This window comes from Acipenser ruthenus, chromosome 7 (genome assembly GCF_902713425.1).
Source record: "Acipenser ruthenus chromosome 7, fAciRut3.2 maternal haplotype, whole genome shotgun sequence".
Taxonomy (NCBI): Eukaryota; Metazoa; Chordata; class Actinopteri; order Acipenseriformes; family Acipenseridae; genus Acipenser; species Acipenser ruthenus.
The window spans coordinates 40,239,382-40,260,332 of record NC_081195.1 but is presented as its reverse complement, the minus strand read 5'-3'; the positions used below and the strand labels follow the sequence as shown (position 1 = coordinate 40,260,332).

At 39.6% G+C, this 20,951-nt stretch overlaps 1 protein-coding gene and 1 pseudogene across 4 annotated transcripts in view; both read left to right on the top strand.

Moving 5' to 3' along the window:
• Nucleotides 1-20,951, top strand: part of LOC117414479 (alpha-1,3-mannosyl-glycoprotein 4-beta-N-acetylglucosaminyltransferase C-like) — a 172,553-nt gene that overhangs the window by 98,784 nt on the left and 52,818 nt on the right. For 2 of the 4 annotated variants that reach the window (XM_059026943.1, XM_059026946.1), the window contains one exon: nt 13,404-13,481. The exons of the other annotated variants lie outside the window; for them this stretch is intronic. The gene's annotated coding sequence lies outside the window, so the exon portion shown is untranslated. The remainder of the gene's footprint in view (nt 1-13,403; nt 13,482-20,951) is intronic. 4 annotated transcript variants of the gene reach the window in all.
• On the top strand, nt 77-3,577 carry LOC131737608 (uncharacterized protein K02A2.6-like; annotated as a pseudogene).

Below are 20,951 nucleotides of genomic sequence, written 5' to 3'. Positions count from 1 at the left end.
GCAGACAGTGTCAGTTTTTGTAGCCGAGCTACGCAGACTTACCAAATTCTGTGCCTTTGGTGCTTCGCTGGATGACATGATACGAGACAGACTGGTGTGCGGGATAAACGATGATCGGATCCAACGCCGGTTGCTTTCAGAATCCGATCTGACTTTACAACGAGCCGTGGAGTTAGCAACAGCCATGGAAACGGCAGCCAAAGATGTGTTGGAGTTACAGCAGCAGTCCAAAGCCGAATCTACAATCAAGATAATCCAGTCTTCTGTGTCAAAAACAGTAGGTACATTCGGGTGTTTCCGATGCGGTGGAAAGCAGTGTTGAGACGTGCCGATTTGCTGATGCAATTTGTCACTCCTGCCACAAGAGGGGGCATTGGGCCCAAAAATGCAGAAATAAAGCAAATGAAAAATCTGTAAGAGCACCATTTAGAGGGTAAAGTGACGTTCGTGGAGCAAATTTCTTGAAGGGGGAAGAGGACATTGGAGAGGCTTATACACTGTATCACATGAAGGAGAAGAAAGTTGATCCATTCCGAGTCCTAATAGATTTAGATGGACATTCTGTGGAAATGGAAGTGGATACAGGTGCTTCTTCCACAATATTAAGTGAACATACTTACAAAAGTTTAGGATTGGGAGATTTAGAAAATACAGGTGTAAGCTTGCGAACCTATACAGGAGCCCAGGTTCCAGTCCTGGGAGTTGTATCCACCAGAGTGAAATACCAGGGCCAAGAGAAGCATTTACCAGCGTTGGTGGTAAAAGGGAAGGGGCCAGACCTTCTTGGCCGGGACTGGCTACAAGAAATTAGGTTGAATTGGAGAGCCATATTAAAACTAGAGGCGGATAAACCTCCAAGACCTCAGTCAGTTCTAGGTAAATACACTGAAGTATTCAAGGAAGGCCTAGGCACATTAGTAGGAACCACTGCAAAAATATATGTAGACCCTGAAGTAAAGCCCAGATATTTTAAACCCAGGCCTTTGCCCTATGCACTGAGAGACAAAGTGGAGGCAGAGCTTTAGAGATTGGAAAAGGCAGGAATAATTGAACCAGTGTCTTTCGCTGAGTGGGCAGCACCAATTGTACCGGTGGTCAAGCAAGACAAATCAATTAGAATTTGTGGTGATTATAAAGTCACAGTCAACCAAGTTTCAAAACTGGACAATTATCCAATTCCAAAAACTGAGGACTTGCTAGCAGTGTTAGGGGGAGGTCAGAAATTTACAAAGCTGGACATGTCTCAAGCATATCAACAGATGATATTGGATGAAGGTTCTAGGAAATTCACCACAATTAATACGCACAAAGGGCTGTATCAATATACCAGACTGCCTTATGGAGTTTCTTCAGCGCCAGGCATTTTCCAACGAACAATGGAAAGCCTGTTGCAGGGCATCCCACATGTGGTGGTTCGCATTGATGATATACTTATCACAGGGAAAGATGACACAAGTCACATGGATCACCTAGACAAGGTTTTGAATAGACTTTCAACAGCAGGTCTGCGATTGCGTTTGGACAAGTGCTGTTTCCTGGCATCTGAAGTAGTGTACCTGGGATACAGAATTGAGGAAAATGGGGTTCATGCTGTTGCAGAAAAAGTTGCAGCCATTAAAGAGGCTCCCAGACCCATAAATCAGACACAATTGAGGGCATACCTAGGCATGCTGAATTATTACCACAAATTCTTACCAAATGTGTCTGCCATTCTAGAACCACTGTACAATCTGCTACGGAAAGAGACGGAAGTGGAAGTGGGGGAGGGAAGAGGACCAAGCCTTTCAAAAATCCAAAGCATGCCTCCATTCAGACAAGTTATTGGTGCACTTTGATGCTGCTAAAGAGCTATATCTATCCTGTGATGCATCACCTTATGGACTGGGGGCCGTCTTGTCACACAGATTATCTGATGGCTCAGAGCGACCTATTGGATATATGTCTTGCTCCCTGACAACAGCAGAAAGGGGATATTCCCAGCTGGAAAAAGGCGGCCTGGCGATTATTTTTGGCCTTAAGAAGTTCCACCAGTACCTTTATGGTAAGCATTTTACCATACTTACGGATCACAAGCCGTTATTTGGTCTATTCAGTGAAAGCAAAGGCATTCCACAGCTTGCAGCTGCCCGAATTCAGAGGTGGGCATTAACCCTAGCAGCCTATGAGTATACAATCTCCTACAAAGAGCGGACAAAACATGCCAATGCAGACGCCTTAAGCCGTCTCCCCTTGCCAGAAATGCCGGGAGAAACACCGGAAATTGGAGATGTGATTTTGCTGATGGAACATCTAGAGGGAACCCCTATTCAAGTGTAGCACATCAAGACTTGGACTCGCCAGGATCCTGTGCTTTCAAAAATTCACCAATTTGTACTCGGTGGATGGCCCCAAGTGTGTTCAGCTCCAGCAGTGAAACCTTTTGAGGTCCGCAAAGATGAACTGAGTGTGGAAGACGGGTGTGTGCTATGGGGCAGCAGGGTGATTATTCCCCCACAAGGTCGACAGCGAATGGTGGAAGAGCTGCATGAAGCCCACCCTGGAATATCCTGCATGAAGGCCCTGGCCCGCAGTAAAAAAATGCAAAGTGTGCCAAGTAAACCAAACAGCACCTGCTGAAGCACCTCTGCACCCATGGGAGTGGCCGAACCAGCCGTGGATGAGACTGCATTTGGATTTTCTGGGCCCTTTCATGGGTAAAATGTTTTTCATATTAATTGACGCACATTCAAAGTGGATTGACGTCCACACATTGACCTCAGTCACGTCTACAATGACCATAGAGAAACTGCGGCACAATTTTGTCACACATGGATTGCCAGCCATGGTGGTCACGGACAATGGCCCCAGTTTTGTGAGCACTGAATTTGAAACATTCCCGCGGAAAAACGGGATCAAGCACATCAAGACATCTCCTTATCATCCCGCTTCAAACTGAGCTGTCTGCACATTCAAAGAAGGAATGAAGAAAATGACGGGGGGGAATGTGGAAACAAAAATTGCACGTTTCCTTCTAAAGTACAGAATAACCCCCCAGACTACTACATGGGTAAGTCCGTCTCAATTATTAATTGGACGCCAACTGAGAACACACCTGGACCTAATGCACCCCTGCCTGTCGAACAAAGTCTCCCAGAAGCAAGCAAAGCAGAAGGACCTGCATGATATACATGCTAGAGATCGGGAACTAGCTGAGTCTGATGCAGTATATGTGCGAGGTTTTCAAGCACATGGAAACAAATGGATACCAGGTACAATACTTGAAAAAACAGGGCCAGTATCATGGAAAGTTGTGACAGAGGACAGTCAGATCATCAAAAGGCACCAAGATCACGTGCGCCTCCGTTTGGATCAGAGCCCCACCACCGCTCTACGGGGACCACAGCCACTGGAAGACTTTGGTCCCAGCACAGTCACAGGGGAGGAGAGCATGAGTACACCTGTAGTGCAGCACAGCAATGAAGAGATCCATCTATCCGGCCCTCAAGATACAGAGCCAGAAGTTGAACCACGCTACCCCACTAGAGATAGGAAGGCACCTGCACATTTCAAGGACTATGTAGTAAAAGGGGCAGAATAATCCCCTTATGGTGCCTCGAGTATGGACCAGTCTACACCCATGCTCTTAGTTAGAGTTCCCACTAAATGTTAAAAAGTTGTTCCCTTTCAGTTGTTATGTTTTATAACTACATTCAGACTTTGGGACTAAGAGGGGAGGAGATGTAGTAATGTGGTTTAGTTCTAGTCAGGCAAGCGGCAGCTGCCTAGGGTCCTACTGTATAACGGGGAGCCTGTTGTTGTTTTGGCACGTTCAGTAGTAGACTACTAGTGAGTTGTACCCGCAGTACCGTCATGTAAATAAAGACTGTGAACTTCCACCTGAGTCTTCTGCCTATTCCCTACAGAACATAACAGCATCAATTTGTTAAGAACTTTTGAAAGCACATTTTAAACAGACGCAATTAGCAAACCTTTAAAAAGCAGTATGAAATACACTATCCCCTAATCATAGCCGGAATCTGGACTCTTGACCGGAGGGTTGTGGGTTCAATCCCCAGTTGGGGACACTGCTGCTGTACCCTTGAGCAAGGTACTTTACCTAGATTGCTCCAGTAAAAACCCAACTGTATAAATGGGTAATTATATGTAAGTGATTTGTAGGATGAGTAGAGAAAGGGTATTTCATACCCGCATTACCTCTTCGATTTAAATGAAGACCAAATTAAGCACAAGTACAGACTCGGCAGTCACATTATTCTTGAGCTGCTGTGTGATTTAAAAGATGACCCGGAGCCTGTCACCCAGAGAAGCCATGCTATCCCTGCAGTGGTCAGACTATTGTCCACCCTGCCTTATCTTGCCTCCTTTCAGGGAACTGTGGCAGCTATTGCTGGCATTTCCCAGTCCGCTTTTTCTCGTGAATTGCCAGTTGTGTTCAATGCATTTTTTAGGCGAACACCCAAATACCTATTTTTTCCTAAAAGCAGGGTGTATTTACAAGCCTAGAAAACAAATTTCTAGGACATTTCTGGTTTCCCCAATGTGTTGGGAGCAATAGATTGCACACATGTGCCACTAACCCCTGCAGCTCATTCTGAGCATCTGTATAGGAATTGGAAACAAACCTATATCCTATTCTACTGCAGGTGGTTTGTAATTGTGCACATTTTAGCAATACCCCACTGACTAACTTCAATATAAACAGACAGTAAACATTTGACTTATAGGCTACTCCTGATAATACGAATCAGTGTATAATGCAAAATGTGTTGCTGGTCCCTTGAAATCCATATTAACAAGAGTTGACTGTCCTCCTGTAAGTATTACTTGTCAATGCGGCACCATGATCTATTTGGTTAATGTTCATTATGATTATGCATGACAGACAAAAGAAATGGCAAGGTCAATATTATTAATACCACTACTAGTAGTAAAAATAATGAAATAAGATTAATTATAATTAAAAATAATAATGGCAAAACAGAATATACTAAGATCTCATTACTTAAAAAAAAAAGTTTTTCTTTAATAAAGTGGTAATGTTCAGCAGTTCACACATCAATAGCACAGCACACATTATCAACAACTTCAAGTAATTGGAGCGCAGGGTTGCAGGGATATGCAGAATTTATAATGAGATTGAGGGTTTACCATCTGGGGTTCTAAATAAGGTGATTTGCCGGTGTCTGGGTAGCCACCTTATAGTAACAAGTACTGGTTACTTTCTTGCATTACTACCTTCATTTGCCAAATTGCGCTGATTATGAGTTAATTCTATCTTTTTCGTTCTTAAAATTTTTAACCCTGTGCACACCCTAGAGTCAACACAAGGCTTCCTGTGAAAGGTAGCAATCAGCCAAACACACACACACACACACAGGGACATTCACTCCCAGGTTAGTGACACAGTGGAATGATACAGCTGCTGGATTTTAAGACGACGCGTATCACTTAAAATAAACCTGTTAAAAACATGTTAATCGCAAGGTTGTAGTTATTTTTTACTTTATTTCAGATAAAGGGCCAATGTGTACAATGCATCAGCATGCTTTATTTTGTGTTACCGGTAGCCTACAGGCTAAAGTAAAAAGAAAGTGTGCTAGGTATTCATTTGATTTTACTACTGTACTGTATACTTAGTGTTCTGTGTTTCCAGTTTATTCCGAATTTTACCGAAAAAATTACAGGATTTTTTTTTTCTAACTGGACGTCAGTTTTTATCATTTATACCCGATTTTTGTCTATTATTTAATATTTTCCCTGTACTATTTTCTAGGAAATACACACTATTTTGATTTAAATGCTGTTTTATTTTGACTCCGACATTGTAATAAGCAGCTCTACACTGTATCCTAGGAAAGAGCAGACTTTTAGATGTCAGAGGATCAAATAAAGTTCTAACATAATAATAATAATAATAATAATAATAATAATAATAATAATAATAATAATAATAATAATAATAATAATAATAATAACAGTTCCCAAGTGAATTGGATAAAAAAAAGGATGCTGTAGCACTAATGCCAAGTCATTTATTGTTTTCTTGGTATATAAAGTATAAATAAATAAATAAAACTTATTTATATGTATATTCTATGGCCTTATAATGACTAATATATTCTGTATATGGATGCCCACACTGTCTGGATGAACAATTTGTATGTTAAGGTCAAAAGTGTCATTTACAGGAGAGACAGTAAAAACGGTCTGAAAGCTCAACAGTATGGACATCAAGACATTCAACGTGGTACCAATATTGGCAGTCACCATTGCAGAAGACCATTGATTGGTTATCTTTGGGCTTTTTACAATTACCGTTCAGACTGAAAATTGACCACATTCCTTTGAATAATGAGCTCTGTAATTCTGAAAGGAATGTCAATGTATCTTTATTTCCACCTGGGGATTATACATGCACTTTTAGCTGACGCTTAGGCACCCTCCAAATTGTTTCTTCTGTAGACATTGCTGCTACTGTACCTGAGTTTTCAGTCTGCAAGGTTTCTTTCCAGTTCTTCAGCAGTTTGCTTGCTATCCACTGTCTTATTTGATGCATTTCCTCTGTGCAAGTAGCATATTTCCTTCCACTTGCTATCATATCTGCGAAGAGGAGAACATGGACACCACAGTTATTGCTGTTTCTTTGGTGCACGATGTCACGTGGGGCATATATTTGCCAATCTTTCCAATCAATTATATTTTCTTTTTGCTGCAGGTAAGCAACTTCCATCAGGTTAGCAATGCAATCCATGTACTTATTGTGGTAGGAATGCATTGAGTCCAAGTAGATGAGCATTATCAACTTCCAAATTATTAGTACAAGGACCCAATGACATGAATCCACATTGAATGGTACAAGCCAGATGTCATAGTCAAATATTTGTTGTTTTTGCATCCATTTTAGAACACTTCTGCTCACTCCTCTCTGCTCAATGCTGTGCCCGACTTAAACACACACAGGCAGTATTCTCGCATCAAATCCAACTACAGCTGTAATTATGCTTCTGGTGGCAATGAAAGCATCGTTTATGACATCATTGAGCCACCTACTGCCCTGTAGAGTGTACAGGTCAAACGCTCTTATCTCAATTTTACCAATACAATTGAGTATTGCATCACTTTTTCCAGTTATGTGTGGCCAACATGTACCATTCCATGGCACACTATTTTCAGCTGTGCCAACCTTGCTTGGTGCCATTGGTGTCGAGGTTGCAATTGGAATGCTGCTGACAAACAATCTTTCTTCAGTGCCCGGTGTTTCAATGTTAAGACTAGGTCCAGCAGTATCACCTGCTTCGATTTTTACTCTCATCGGTTATGGAGATTTCAGAAGCAAATCTCCTTTTCTTTACTTCAGGGAACAGAACAACTGGATAATAATAAGATTTTCTTTTCCTTGTTCTCTTCTTCCACACCTCTTCAGCAGTTTCAGCAGAGTGGGTGGTTTTTCTGCACTTTTTTTACAGGATCGATGGTCATGTGCAGTTTGAAAGCTTTTAGATGGGATTTTATACCACAAACTTCGTATACACATTACTACTCGAAGGTGTAGTGACTCGACTATTTCGTGTTTTACAGTGTCAAACCACTTTTCAACTACTGCATTGATGATGTGTCGCTCTCCTAAATACTCTGCTTTTTCATTTGAGACATCACTTGGATAACGTTGAGGGACAAACAGTACACTGCTCCACATGGGAAACCGGTACGTATAATCCTTTTCCAACAACTCAACCACGTTTGGGCAGTAATAGTCGTTTGCCTCCTTAAGCAATTTTTCCTCGCAATTGCCTCTTTCTTTCGCAGTGACAAAAAAGTGGTGCTATGGAGAAGACAATTTGATTGTCTTTTCTTCATAAAGAATATATTCGGTGATGTTACTTTCTGGGATCAGGTTATCAGTAATGTGCCTCTCTGCAGTTTCCTTTTTAAGGGCTTTCTGCAGGAACTCCCAACTTTGCTGCACTTTGCTGGACGTCAATCAGGTTAGCGCAACACAGCAAATGGACTGGTAACCTTGCAAAGCAGTAGCAGAAAAATGTCTGGGGTTTCTTGTCCAATGCTGGCAGTATTTTGCTTAACTTGCGACAGAAGCCATCGATGACATGTGAAGAACACAAGGCCAAGTATGTGTATCTTGCAATCTTCACATTGGGATGTCTCGCGTGTATGATATTCCACGTTCTAAGCAGGTAGGCTGACATTGACACATTACTGAATCCAGTTAACACTCCCAAGACCACAGCCCAACTGTCATCGATTACTACCCTTTCTGGTATCCACTGTTTTCTCCTTATTAAGTAGTATGATCTTCGGACATAAATAATAAAATTGGTGATTGCTGGAGCTGAATGGTCATCAGTCAGAAGCTCAGCTACTGGGATAGCTGTAGTTTGGTTTTGGGTTCTTGATAACTGTGGCATAATAATACACATTCTCCCTTTGTTTATTGACTTAACCAGTGATCCAGTTGCATCAATGTGTGTTAATTTTATGTATTTTTGCTCATCAGTATACAGGTGAACTGCAAACGGAAAAATTTAAAAGTATTGAACATAGCTTGGCAAGACTTGAGAATCAATGTCTATGGTTCAAAAACTGTCCATGGTTGCAATTATGTCAACTATATTATCTTTTGAGAAATTATTTTGTTCATGAAATTCTGACTGTATTTTTTGCCAAACACCCACAAATTTCCACTTAGAAGTACTTTTTCATCTGTAGTTTTCATCTTTTTATAATAGTATTTTGCTGGCCCATCGTCAGCAACTTTTTCAGCTGGCTCAAACCTTTTACTTCCTTTGAAGTGTCGGCTGTGAACCTGAATTTGTTCATGTCATATCTGTCCTGATCCAGCCATTTCAACAAAAACATCGTTTCCCGCCGTTGGTTCCTCACAAATGGTAAAATCATAAATGCAGCATCCATCAAATTTGCAATCTGCTTTACCTCTAAAATAACATGCATTAGTCTTCTTCGACTTGCTCTTCTTAATCCTGTTATATTTAAATGCCAGGACACAGTAGGGGTTGATAGTTTTAAACTTGGATGAGAAAATATCAGTCCATTTGCCCTTTAACTGTTGGTCTGAACTGGGTTTGACTGCATCCCATTCTTTTGCATTCAGACATTTAAATTCTGAAGGAACTCCCTTATATTTATTTTCATAGAAATCTTCCTCTTCACTTGTTGCACCTGTTGTATCACTCGAGATGTGAATGACATAGTGACTGTTGTCAGTAGCACCACGCAGGCCTTTGTGTTACATTTGCGGGATGCGAATAAGAAGCTGGAATATGAATAAGAAGCTCGCTGAATAAGAAGCTGGCGAACAAGAAGTCAACTTCAGCATCATACTTTGGACCCCGTTTATCAACAAGTAAGAGCAAAGGGATTCCTATGCATTTTTATTGGTTACACTTTGGGGTGCTGCTGCTTGTGGGGTACGGCTTGCTCACTAAAATCTTTGGTTTTTCTGCAAAGTAGAGTCGATAACCTATCTAGGGATACCTCAATATTTAGTGAATTTTAGCAAAATATGACTTTTTTGCCAGTTCTTTTTTGTTTTCTAAAACAAATGATTTTTTTTAAACATAGCATAACTTTAGATCAATACATATTAAACCAGACAACAAACACTACCCTTTTCTACCGCATTTAAGTTTTAAGCTTACGTAAATAAAAAATATTTTGATTGAACCTCCCACCAAATAAGTAGTGATTGGTTAGAAATAATAAAAAAAGACCAAAAAACGATTTAAGTTATTTTTGACACAGTTTATTTTAGTTTGGCATTTCTCAGTGCTGGCAGGATGCAGACTGCTTATTTCTCTAGCTTATTCCATAGTTTTTGTGAACTTGATGAGCGCAGGTACTCTAGATTTACCTTCCATGCTGCTGAAGCTCTTCTCTCTGTCTCTATGTTGTCACGTGTTCCTCTCACTCATAAAGAGGCAGGGCTTGTACGCATCAGAAGAAGGGCTGCGGTTACTGAAAACGAAACTGATCATGTTATTTATTTTATCATAAAGACTGTGACTTGAGTCAAGTGGAGACTTTTGGGCCGAGACTCGAGCCACTGACTCGAGTCATTACAACTCTGTCTGACTCCTTAAGAGGGCTGCGACCTTTACATCTGGATCCCTAGACTTTAATTTGTCTCCACTATTGCTTGAACTTTCATCAACCGTTCTGTTTTCATTAACAGAATTGGGTTCTGTATCGTTCCTTACCAGCTTACTGAGGGCTGGCTGAGCTGCTGATTCCCAGACTATCAAAGCCGCCAGCTTGGCCAGCACTTGCATTTCTAACAGTCTTCATTTGGAATTGTTGTCTTGTATTTCAGTACTCCTGCTGGTTGTCTTTGATTTGCTGCATTACTTTATATTTATCATTCCAATTCCCTGACTACAATTTTATTTATTTATTTATTTACAGTATTTGTTTGTATTAAAGCCTTTTACCATGAAAGTCCCTTGGCATGCATGATGTTGTTTGCAGTGATACCATGATGGAAACAACAGGAACTGTAACCAAATAAATAAACTGATATAATTGCATATACATTAATTTCCCTTTTAGTAAAATTGATCCTTGGAAAGGGGAACTCATCTAATACACAAGGTAATCTTATACCATTACTTTTTAGTGCTTATCTGTACCCACTGCTAAAACTTTTTTTTTTTTGCTCAGTTAAGAATTAGAAGGCAGTAAGCTGGTAGGGATTTGATTCAGACTTCAAATTGGTCTCTGAGCTGAGAATCAGATACTGTCTAACAAATTCTGTTTGCACTTACCGTATGCATGGTTTACACGATTCCTTGGTGAGTTAGAAGATGGCAGGGATTATCGATGTGTCACAAAAAAGTGGGCCGCTTTTATCTTTGAAATGTGTATAAAGCACCAGATACCAACATAATACATTCCTAGAGGATAAGTCAAGCAGCCAAATGTAGCCTATTTTGTATAATGATGAGTGCAGCAGCTTAATCAAAGCAAAAATATGACCATTCAAGCACTGAAGAGGGTGGTCCTCTGTTAATTCTGCTTTACATATGAGATTAAAATTCTGTTCACAAAATAAATGAGCTCCGTCATCTCTACTTAATCCATCTGAAAACCTTTAAAAATGTCACAGCAATTGATGGTCTTATAGCCAAGGTTTGTATGAGAAGGGCATTTCCAATACCTTGTTTAACCTAAGGGACGGATCCCAGTGTGGGTTAGGTTTAAGGCATACTAGCAAAGCAATACAACTACATATGCACTGTGGTTACCAAAACAATATATGATCTGCGAATATAGAACAGTTTTTCATTTACCATAATATTTTAGGAGCATTAACCAGATAACACATGAATAAAGATTAAATAGATTAAAGAGTAGCATGGTTCCAGAAATATAGCATTACACATCACCACGTGTTGCTACAACTGTTTAAATAACGTTCCTGTAATTTTTCTTTTCATTGTTAACATCCTGACAACTTTTTACACTTTGAAGTCTGTTTCAAAGCCCTTTTCAAAATGTCCCCTCTAGTGCACTGATAGTGTAAGGATTATTACCCACATTGTCAAATAAGTTAACACAGCAATAACAATCCATGATGTGGTACGGAACAGAAAAGCCAGAGCACTTTTTTTTTTTTTTTAAATCACTCTTCTACAGTGATTTAGATGCCAGATCTCAAACCCCAGTGCACTAGAGCAGCCATTTTGAAAACAGGTTTGAAACAGACTTTAAAGTTATAAGTATAAAAAATTGTCAGGATGTTAACAATGAAAAGAAAAATTACAAGTGCATTATTTAAATAGTTGTTACAACATGTGGGGGCGTATAACACTATATGTGTCGGAACCCCGCTAATTACTCTTTAAGCCCCATATTAAACTATTGTACTGTATACTTCGACCCACAGGCAACTAGAGCATACTATCTTTAAATGAGAATGTGACTAATGCTACAGTTTGCAGAAAAAGAACCTTGACCAATTATTTTTGTGTTATTATTTTTCCATTGTATATTATAAATTATTTATTATCTAACACTTATCTAACGTGTCTACCAAGTCAATAATCCAATCACTATATGCATCATATTCCATAACTTCAAGGCTTCCCACATCATCACATGTTTTAAGCTTTCACTGATCATTCAATACCTGCATCAGCTGAGGTTACAGTTGAAAAGTCACTTCTTGACCCATTCTTCATCATTTCCTCTTTAGTCCAGGCTCATGAAAGGGACATTTAAAAAAGGAAGACACTGATAGTGTTTATTAAAAATGTTAAGAAACATAGAAAAAAAAAGTGAATAATTTTAACAGTCCAACTTGAATCATGTTCAATATATCTCCTACATGGCATGACCTACCAATACCCACAGATTTCTTTGAAAATGTATAGGAACCAAATTTGAATGTAACTTTCTTATTTGTTCAAATATTTATGATATTGTATACTTCTACATGGCTGCAGATAACATTCAAGGTGAACAATTGAAATGTTTTTAGTAAAGAGTATAAATGTAGCATTCAGATGATCCATTCCCCCAGATTCTTAAAGTAAGTGTCTCCCCAAGGTAGCTGCCTGTGATCACATAAATATGATGTTTCTCGTAAATAAATGCTATGTGCCTCCATCTTATAGCAGGAGAAATATCCCAAATGTGCTAGCTGACCAATAAAGAAGGATACAAAAGCAAATTGCTGCTCTTTTCATGGCCTACCTGAAGCCTAGGTCTAAATCCAATTGAAAATCTTGGGGATTACACAGAGTAGAAAATTAATTCCTGCAGATGTCACAAGGAGCATGGTTAAATAATTCAATTACCCAAGTGTGGAATGACATTTTATCTGATTGTGTCCAGCAATGCCGGAGCGGTTCAGTAAAAAGAAAGGGTGGTTTACTGCTAAATATCGCAATGGTTGTAGTATGCTAACAGAAACTGCTGTAGATAACAGCTGTTAATCGTTTTTCAAAGTTGCTTTGTTCTTTTGCATTATACCAATGAATGCAATTAAGTATGTGTGGTTTACTAAAATTATGAATAATAAGAAATAAAAGAAATGACATCATCAAATCTTCAAATACATGTCCATTTCATTTGTGAACAAAACTACAATGCTGAAGAAATGATATGTTATTGGAAATGAGTTTCACACAGCAGGGATTCTACACAGCAGCACAAACCTGTTAACAATTTTCAGTGATATCTGTGAATGATAAGAAATATCATATCATCCACCGCATTATCTTACGCAGCCTTCATATCTGGCAGCAATATGAAATAAGTTATGCGGTCACTTTAGTCCTTATGACTGGGTTCAGTATAAGTAAATAAAAGCAGAAGCCATTTCAGTTGCAATGACTGTTACTGCTTACCATCATTTATATTTCTTTCAGGCCTGAAAATAAAAGAATGCCAATGTTCCTGGTCTGATCAATAGGGTATAATACAGCTCAATGGACTAACTTTGAAAGGTAAGCATAGATAGTTTATTGTCAGTTTGCCCTTCAGTAAGGTATACAGGTTATCCTTTAATTATGTAGTTAATCATTGTATTGTTTAGCAAGCATATCTGAATCTCTCTTATGTAAAGATCACAGTGGGATAGTAGGATGTCCCAAGGTGAAGCACATATGGTATTTCTGTGTTAACTGTTTGTAATGTCTGACTATTTACATGGGGAAGTTTGTATTACATGTGTTTTGTCAGAGTTGAAAAGACAGGTGCAATGGTATGTTTAAGCTACGACGGTGTTATGTGTTGTAAGGGTATGTCTGAGGAAGAGCTAATGGGATTAATTGATTTTAAAGAATTGTTTAGTGATGGCACATTTACAGTAGGTGAGTGCATACATGTTATAAGAACATTTATGAATGAAATTAGGCCATTCGTGCCATCTAGACTCGTCCAGTTCTTAGTAGTTGATTGATCTCAGAACTTTGTCAAGTTGGGTCTTAAAGTAACCAAGTATTTCTGCCTCAACAACATGACATACCCTCACCACCCTCTATGTGAGGAAGTGTCAGTTTCCTTCCCTCTGTCTTTGGTCTGTCTCAGCTTAATTTCCATCTTAGCCTCTAGTCCTGGTTTCCATACTACACTTAAAGTGATGGTTTGGGTTAACTATTTCAACTCCTTTTAATGTCCCCATTGATTCTTTGTTACAGGCTCAAAAGATTGAGTTCTTTGAGCCTTTCTTCATAGCGCAATCCTTTACGTCCTGGGAGTAGTCTGATTGCCCTTCTTTGGACTCTTTCCAGGGCCACAATGTCCCTTTGGTACTGTAGTGACCAGAATTGGACACAATATTCCAAGTGTGGTCTGACCAGTGCATTGTACAACCTCATCATAATACTCTTGGCTATATAACCTTGCATTCTTTTACTTTTTGATTGCTTCCTGTACTGTGTGGTTGTTGACAGTGATACATCTATTACAACACCAAGACTTTCCCCTTGGTGAGCCTGTTCTAGTTCTATCCCGCCCATTTGGTATTCTGATCTTACATTTTTTGAGTGCCGTGTAACACTTTACATTTAATTTAATTTGCCACATTTCTGTCACGTTTCTGCCCAGTTCTGTATATGGTCTAAATCTTTTTGGAATTCCTGGGTGGCTGTAAGCGTGTGCAAATTTGATATATTTTGCTAACTATCCCCTGATTGAAGTTGTTGATGCAGATAAGAAATATGAGTGGTCCAAGGATGGACCCCTGCACCACCCCACTGAGCACATTGCCTCAGTTAGACGTTTCCCCAAGTACTCTCTGCTTCCTGAGTTTTAAATAGTTTTAAATCCACTTGCATTAAGTACCAGAATGCAAGTCATAGGCTCTTTTTCTTTTTTCTTCGAAGAAGAGGCGGGAGCTCCCTTTTCTGAATCTGTGTTGGCCGTCTCCTACAATGCCGTTGCTGGACAGATACTCTAGTTTGCCTCTTACGGTTGATTCTGTGTTGTGGAGGTGAGACTGATGGGCCTGTTGTTTAATGGTTCCACCTTATCTCCCTTTTTAAATATTGATATTACAGTTGCAATGCACCAGTCAGCTGGGACATTCCCTACATTGGTACTTCAGTCAAATTTACACTCAGTGTGCCAAGATTGTTTGAGGACTTACAGTGACGGGGCACGTTGCTGATGTCCTCGTTGGTGAAAACTTGTACAAAGTAGTAATTCAATATGTATGTTATTGATTTATCATCCTCAGCTACATTCCCCATGTAGTCCCGTAGGCTCTTGAACTCTTCCTTGACTGTTCTTTTGATGTTGTGGTATTGGAAGAACGGTTTGAGGTTGTGTTTAATGTATGAAGCACTGTATCTCTTTTTGTGTGTGGTTTTTACCTCAGAAAGCACTTCCTCTAATTATTTAAGTTTTGCTGTGCTGTTGTCAATTGTGTACACTCTTCAGATCTCCCTCTTCTTCCTGATGTTTTTCTTAATGGATCGATTAAACCATGTTTATGATTGTTTGTTTGTTTAGTTTGGGCTTCTTAGTCTTTGGGATGAAGAGATCTTGCATTTCCAACATGATGTCTCTGACCTTTGTCCATCCTCTTTTTACAGATTCTTCTTCCAGTGTCTTGTCCCAGTCTATGTTGTGCAGGCTTTGTCTCATTCCTTCAAAGTTGGCCGGAGATTGTAGACTAGTGTTTTGGATGTTGTGCATTTTCAGTGGCCTTCAAATTTGGTCATGCTATTTTGTTCCCCATCTTGGTTATTTAAGAACACTAGGACAAGTGCTCTGCCTGGTAGGGGCATTTACACATTTGTTAAGAAGCAGTAATTTGCCACTTCCACCATTTCCACCTCTGTTGCTCCACAGTCTATGTCTTGTTCCAGTTGATACCCAGGAAGTTGACGTCCTCCATGATTATGGCTCTGCTTCCTTTCATGCATCTCTAATGTTGTTGTGTAAATGGGTGTTGTCGTTCGGACTGAGTACTCCTCCCCATCGCTTGGGGAAAGCCAAGTTTCAGTAATCACTGTAACCTGCCCCCCTCAGACCAACATAGTGCTAAATCAATTAATACAAGTTGAAACCATATGACTGCCATTCACATTCATGTTTTAAAAACACATTATACAAGTAGTGTGAATAGGGAATCACACTCTTTTTTCAAAGAGGTGTGGCAGAATGCTCTGTCTGCAGTTCAATCCAACTTATTTTGGTAGTTAAAATTGCTTGTTATGGTAGTTAAATAAACATGATAACTATGTATATAAAGGTATGGGAAATATTAGCTTTTATATTGAATTGCATATGTCTATTGTAATTGGTCTCCTATGTGTGATGTAGTGCCTTTGTGTGTTTACTTGACATAAATGTTAAAACCATTACACATTTCTGGGCTGAAATCATGCTGAGTTTTTAGCTAACTTGGGAGAAGTGCACTAGTGCTGGTTGCATAGCAATCTTAGTAGGACAGGTAGCACCTGTGAGGAAAGGTGTGCAAGTTGCCAAGCACTGTGAGCCTTACATACAACTACTACTGTATTTTCAAATGTATGCATTAATACATTAATCCTTCAGTAAGCTCTGTCTAATTTGTTTAAGGCTGTTTTGTGTACTGAAGTGTGAATGAGTGTCTTAATATATTGTACAAAATGTCAACCCAAATGGAAGAATGGTTTCTAGTATTAATCTACTTGTCCCCTGTGGGTAAAAGTGTCATATTTAATCATGAACATGCTTGTTTTAATATACTGTGCTAAAACATAGCATTTTAAATAAAACTATGCACAGGTTGTGTTGGCGACCACAAATAATAATCCCAGGCAATGCACAGCAATGTGTATTGCACTGTTTAAACCATGGGTTACAGTCCCAAAATAATAAACACAGTATAAACACACACACACAACACAAATACGATTACGTCCAGAGTGAGTGCTAATGTGCAAGTGGTGAAATACAATTTATTAGTGAACAGTAGTGCAGTGCTGTCTGGGTTAGTGCTGGCCTTAAGCGACAGCTCCCGGTATGTGTTAGCCATCTAACAAGAACAAACAAGTACAATTAGAAATGACAAAACAAACAAACGCTAAACACTCACGGTTATTTTATTACACTCCTTCTTCAGCGGTTCTCTCGCAACCATAACAAAGGAGCAGTTTGCTCGGCCACATCCCCTTTTGTACCTTCAGCCACGCCCCCTTGGTTAGCGAGTGCAATCGCTTTTCCTCCAATCCGCGATTGCCACATTGCTTCCCGTCTCAGGCGATGACTTGGTGTACTGTGGCTCCGCCCCCTTTCTAGATGGCCGACTTCCGCCTAACCCTGGGAATGAATTGTCTGGCCATACAGTCCAGGGCACTCTGTTCCCTTTACACAGCGCCCTCACAGGTCGGGAGGGAGATGTATCACCAAGAATAATTTTGTCTCTGTCACATATCTTTATCAAACATTTTTTATATGAGTAAATCATGTAACTATCAAGAGTTGCAAAATATGCATTATTTTCTAATCATGTATGTTACAAATGACAGCCAAGAAATAATTTATCATAGAAATGATATTTATTTACAAATCTGGTACGTTACAAGCAAAAAATCTTTTTACAGCATTTTGTGGAAGGTCATCCAAACCCTGTACCAGCTGATGGAAAAGCAGTTTGCCTACGGCTTGGGATGCATAACTCCAGTCGTGGTCATCTATCACACGGTAGAGCCTTCATCGACGGGCTCTCTTGCAGTCCTATGTCAGACCAGGTCCGACATCATCAAAAAGACGTCAAGCACAGGTCCCTAGTCGTTTTTTCTCCGGAAAAAGCAGAGAAAAGCTTTCAATGGTAGAGTGAGGCCGAGAGAAGCCAAAAAAAAAAAAACAGAGGTGGAGCTGAACAATACGCATAGTCCCTTCACCACAGACATAACACGGACATAAACAAACAAGATAGTTACTTCCGCATCCAGCGCTCAAAGAATATTGTGGACATTTGCCAAGCTTTTTGAGATGTTATAGTAATAAAATAATGACTTGGATAGCATTATTGAGGAGTTTGGTGATAAAACGAGTAATCAGGAGATGATTTATAGGTATGCACTACTATGAAGAGATATGTGATAAATACAGTGAACAAGGAGTGGGGCAGGACTGGAGATGCAGTACCGAGTGTCCTGTTGATATGCAGTGCCTTTTAAACCTGTTTTACTGTGGCAACAAGACTCCCGCAACCATACAAGGGGCGATTTAAGCAACAGATACAGTAAAACACAGAACCCACTTTAAGCAACAGATACAGTATTAAAATAATAATAATAATACTTTACTTACCAAACTTTGCAAGTACATGATGTCAGCGTAAAACCTCTCTTAGACTTTTCAATTGCAACGTGCAGGCGATGTGGCTTATCACTCTTTCTCATGTACCGGTAACACTGGGCTGTCACTGTCACATCACCATTCCCTGACACCACAAACTTCACTCCATGGATGTATCCGTCAATGAAAAAAATGATCTCCTTGTAGTGTCGGGAGATGGCGGTATCGCGAAAAAAAGCCAAAATGCAGATGAGGGGGTAAAACACTGACATTTGTGGTGGTTGTCATGCTGGCATGTTGGTAGCTTGTCCGAGTCCTGCAGTTGCTAGGGGAAACTAGGAGGGGGCGGAGCATAACCCCATTCCAGGATCAGTGTATTCAGTGGTCTCCAGTGTGTTATCCAACAGATGACGGCCAACTATGCCTACACCCTGCGTTTTTAAAACAAGGGTGCAACGTCAGCATTAAACCCTTAAAGGCATAGACAGCTCTTAGGTATGCCACAGCATGTATGCAGTTAAAAATCTTTATTAATACACGCATTACGCTAATAAATATTTTTATGTAATAAAAAGTAAGTGCAAAAAAGTAATGCGAGTGCAGAAATGTACAGTACAGGTAGACTACATTACTGCAAATTGTTTCCAGAGAAGAACTCTGATATACACATCTGGACAGTGTTTTTTTGCAAATATGGACGGCAAACTTTGTCAGCGTTTTCTAAAAAAATCATAATTCGGCTCTATTTTTGGATGTTGCTCCATAGCACGCTGCAGTGCTAAAAGCGCAGCACGCACATATGTAGCCATTCAGAAAAAAAATTCCCCAGTCATCCAGGTGGTTCTGTGTGCAAGATAAACCACAGGCAGGTGGTGAACTCCAATAAAGCAACGTTTTGAATTTGTCAATCACATTTTTCACTGCCATCCATATCAAAGTTGGACTAAAATTCTTTCCTTTTCTCTTTCCAGCTATGCTTGCTTGCTGTTGCAGTCAGTGCTGTTTTTTCAAACTGTAAACCTGACACAGCGTACAGGGATTAAATAGCCAAGGTACAGTACAGGGGTAATCGCTCAGTAACAAGGTGCAAACAGCTGATTGATCGATCTGTCAAGCTTTTACTACAGTGCTGCCTTTTGTATTGAAATCTATGTGAATGGCACATAACGAGATCCAAATAGCTGAGTTTGCCCGAAATATATAGCGTGCTTAACACAGTATAAACAATGCCTTTGTTATTAAAATCAATTGGAATGGCAAACGACAAATGCTATTTGTCTGATATAAACGGCTGCCCGAAATAACCCTGTACGGTGTAAGTGGTGGACACTTTACTACACATTTGCATTAAAAAGTTTCTTTTTAATGATACCTAATCCCCTTTCCCTGCTCACTCGCTGTCCTTCAATGCATCCTTGGAGATCAGCAGAATCTTGTTTGCTCATACATTATTAATGACGTGAAAGCTCAGAGGTCCATTACAAAGAAATGTTGACTTTTTACATCACTAGTAAACACTGTTAGCATATGACATTTAGTTGCCTCCTAATTCTGTATTGGAGAGTTGAACAGATTATGAATTGAGCTATGTCAGGAATGTATACCTCACACAGGTCATGCTGTAACAACTATAAATGCCTTTATCATCTTTGAGGGTGCTGTCAAAAGCATTCTTGCTGCATAGTGTTTTTTATGCATAGTATGTGTAGCCAGCTTTAACAGTTTCATTTCCTACTTATTTGACTTCAGATGCAAAATCTAATACTGACCCCTGATGGGGAAAAAGGGGTAGCATAGCAGGAAATCAATCTCTTCTGTTGTTATTCCCTATCATTGTTGTCTTCTGGTTCAGCAGCCTGTGTTGGCTTAACTGGCATAAAACATCTCAATTATCAGTTTTCATCCCCAGGCTAGGGTAATCAAGACCAGGATCTGAACTCCCATCACTAGTCTCAATAAAGGAGTCACACACATGTAGTGAGGGGAATTGATGCATGGGGGCATAACATTTTTAATATGCTGAGCCAACACAGGCCTCTATCTTTCCCCAGCAATAAGCACTCTTTTACTCTCTGCTCCTGAGCTGCTAAGCAGACCAATACATATTATAATACGTGTTCTTAACCAGTATTTGTGGTCTGAAAAATATGACTGTACATTGAATTTTGTTTTGTGGACTTTTGGAAAGATGTACCTCATTTGTTTTTGCATACACATTCAAGAAAAACACAAATAATTGTCAAAAAATACTAAACATGTCCACGTTTTTTAGTCTTGTATGGCAACAAAACAAACAGCTTGAAACAAAACTAAAATATCATGGTTTCTGGAAAAATATGAAGATATAACGAATTATATGCAGTAAAAAGCACTTGTGATTAAGGGTCAGTCAGCACACCAATTTCTTAGGAATTCAGAAATGTTCTCTATATCTGTGTGCCTCATAGTTACTCTGTGTTTTAGAAGCAGTGTTTGCCCATTCAGTCCATCATTTTTGACCACTTTTTACACTTACAGGCAGCACATTTTGTGTTGACATCGTAGCTGGATGTCCTTTTTGCATATACCGTATATGATCACTCGTGATCACTTCAACTTCCTCTGCCTGTAAATGCGTGATCAAGGAAGTTTTTCTAAATGGAGTGAGGTTTAAAAAATATTTGGAAGCAAACCTTCTTTTC